The sequence below is a fragment of the Coregonus lavaretus genome (assembly GCF_964263955.1).
Source record: "Coregonus lavaretus genome assembly, contig: HAP1_SCAFFOLD_1029, whole genome shotgun sequence".
Taxonomy (NCBI): Eukaryota; Metazoa; Chordata; class Actinopteri; order Salmoniformes; family Salmonidae; genus Coregonus; species Coregonus lavaretus.
The window spans coordinates 3644-7286 of NW_028165799.1; positions in this window are offsets into that span (position 1 = coordinate 3644).

A 3643-nucleotide genomic window follows, 5' to 3' on the forward strand; every position below is an offset into this window, starting at 1 on the left:
TCTCTACAAATACAAGGATCCTTCAGGGCAAATCCAACAGATCTCTACAAATACAAGGATCCTCCAGGGCAAATCCAACAGATCTCTACAAATACAAGGATCCTCCAGGGCAAATCCAACAGATCTCTACAAATACAAGGATCCTTCAGGGCAAATCCAACAGATCTCTACAAATACAAGGATCCTCCAGGGCAAATCCAACAGATCTCTACAAATACAAGGATCCTCCAGGGCAAATCCAACAGATCTCTACAAATACAAGGATCCTCCAGGGCAAATCCAACAGATCTCTACAAATACAAGGATCCTTCAGGGCAAATCCAACAGATCTCTACAAATACAAGGATCCTCCAGGGCAAATCCAACAGATCTCTACAAATACAAGGATCCTTCAGGGCAAATCCAACAGATCTCTACAAATACAAGGATCCTCCAGGGCAAATCCAACAGATCTCTACAAATACAAGGATCCTTCAGGGCAAATCCAACAGATCTCTACAAATACAAGGATCCTCCAGGGCAAATCCAACAGATCTCTACAAATACAAGGATCCTCCAGGGCAAATCCAACAGATCTCTACAAATACAAGGATCCTCCAGGGCAAATCCAACAGATCTCTACAAATACAAGGATCCTTCAGGGCAAATCCAACAGATCTCTACAAATACAAGGATCCTCCAGGGCAAATCCAACAGATCTCTACAAATACAAGGATCCTTCAGGGCAAATCCAACAGATCTCTACAAATACAAGGATCCTCCAGGGCAAATCCAACAGATCTCTACAAATACAAGGATCCTTCAGGGCAAATCCAACAGATCTCTACAAATACAAGGATCCTTCAGGGCAAATCCAAAAGATCTCTACAAATACAAGTTCTGCTGAAATTCCATCTCTGCCCAGGCCAGGCATGCAGAGCATTAGCAGGGCTAGAGGCTCTACAGTGTCAGGCTCAGAGGAAGAGCTGGAATCCTCTGGGGTGGTATATAGTGTTGACAGGGTTAAGAATAAAAGCAGGGTTTTCTTAGTACTTGAAATAATATCTATTATCTGTGAGACTTATTGGGGGTGTAACACAGTACAGAACAACATCCTAACAGGATCCTGGGGGTGTAACACAGTACAGAACAACATCCTAATAGGATCCTGGGGGTGTAATACGGTATAGAACAACATCCTAACAGGATCCTGGGGGTGTAACACAGTACAGAACAACATCCTAATAGGATCCTGGGGGTGTAATACGGTATAGAAAAACATCCTAACAGGATCCTGGGGGTGTAACACAGTACAGAACAACATCCTAATAGGATCCTGGGGGTGTAATACGGTATAGAACAACATCCTAACAGGATCCTGGGGGTGTAACACAGTACAGAACAACATCCTAATAGGATCCTGGGGGTGTAATACGGTATAGAACAACATCCTAACAGGATCCTGGGGGTGTAACACAGTACAGAACAATATACTAACAGGATCCTGGGGGTGTAACACAGTATAGAACAACATCCTAACAGAATCCTGGGTGTGTAACACAGTACAGAACAATATACTAACAGGATCCTGGGGGTGTAATACATTACAGAACAACATCCTAACAGGATCCTGGGGGTGTAATACAATACAGAACAACATCCTAACTCGGGCTGTCCCCGACTAAAAAAATATTGGTCGACCAAGAGTCGTCCTGTTCTTTCGACCAATCGATTGGTCGAAATGTTTAAACTTATTTTCCCATATATAGACACACACACACCCGTATGTGTTTGAATAAAATCAACTACATATGCACCGAGCTTGTCTGATGCTTTAAGCACGCTGTTTGATTAAATAATGAAGGCACCCAAATGACTCCAGGAAGAGCCCGATGGTCACACCGTGTTAAATAAAACCGTCAGTGAGTGCCTGTGTGACTGGCGACCGGTGTCTCCCTCTCCTCCCTACTGCAGCCAAAAGGCTCCACAGCACAGCAAGGGTTTATTGCGCTGTCCCTGCTGAAGCTGCAACATCATTTCAGCCATTTGGGTTTCTTACTTGTTTCTGACTGAAAAGTTCCGTTACCGAAATCCCTAATTTGTTGAGGAAAAACATTCCCTATTCCCTCGACCTTTGCTCTCTTTACGTGAAACATGTATGCATCGCATACTCTATCGTTACTCATTGTGTATTTATTCCTTGTGTTATTATTTTTCTATATTTTTCTCTCTGCGTTGTTGTGAAGGGCCCCGTAAGTAAGCTGTTAGTCTATACCTGCTGCATAGAGAGCATGTGACAAATACAGTTTTAATTTGATTTGATTTGCAAGGCGGTGAGGAGGGGGAAAGGGTGTTGTAAAGGGGTGAGGGGGGGAAAGGAGGGGGAAAGGGGGTGAGGAGGGGGAAAGGGTGTTGTAAGGGGGTGAGGAGGGGGAAAGGGTGTTGTAAGGGGGTGAGGAGAGGGGAAAGGAGGGGGAAAGGGTGTTGTAAGGGGGTGAGGAGAGGGGAAAGGAGGGGGGAAGGGGGTGAGGAGGGGGTGAGGAGGGGGAAAGGGTGTGAGGAGGGGGTGAGGAGGGGGAAAGGGTGTTGTAAGGGGGTGAGGAGGGGGAAAGGGTGTTGTAAGGGGGTGAGGAGAGGGGAAAGGAGGGGGGAAGGGGGTGAGGACGGGGTGAGGGGGGGAAAGGGTGTTGTAAGGAGGTGAGGAGGGGGTGAGGGGGGGAAAGGGTGTTGTAAGGAGGTGAGGAGGGGGAAATGGTGTTGTAAGGGTGTGAGGGGGGGGAAAGGGTGTGGTAACGGGGTGAGGGGGGGGGAAATGGTGTGGTAAGGGGGTGAGGGGGGGGGAAAGGGTGTTGTAAGGGGGTGAGGAGAGGGAAAGTCAAACATCTAGTTTGGAAATGATTTGAACCCTGCAACCTTTTCTTTGTACATGAATATTATGTCTGTGATAGTTCCACTTGAACAGTAGTTAGTATTCCTTGTATAATGTTACTCCCACTTCTCAGACACAGAGTCATTTACAAGTCGTTTCCCTCCCAGGCAATACATTCAGAACTGAATAAACAGATCAAACCACTTCTCAAACACAGAGTCATTTACATGTAGTTTCCCTCCCAGGCAATACATTCAGAACTGAATAACCAGATCATCAGTTCTTCATTATATTTTCTGTTGTATGCATCAATACAGGACATGCCATTATCATATTTAAGGGAATATCATAGTGTTGTACTGCAACAGTTTAATACTGGACTGTGGATCATAGTGTTGTCCTGCAATAGTTTAATACTGGACTGTGGATCATAGTGTTTCACTGCAACAGTCCATCAGGGTTTTATCTCTGCATCATAATGTTTGTGGAGAAACCAACCGATATAGCTTTGCTCTTTCTTTCAAGATAGTATGACAGGTATGTTCAGGAGTTAAGCAGATAGGGAGTGAAAGAAAGAAAGAAAGAAAGAAAGAAAGAAAGAAAGAAAGAAAGAAAGAAAGAAAGAAAGAAAGAAAGAAAGAAAGAAAGAAAGAAAGAAAGAAAGAAAGAAAGAAAGAAAGAAAGAAAGAAAGAAAGAAAGAAAGAAAGAAAGAAAGAAGAAAATGGGAAAGGGTGAGAGAGAATGACAGAAAGACTGCAGCGTAGCCTTCATTACCCCTCCTTCAGAGAGACTGC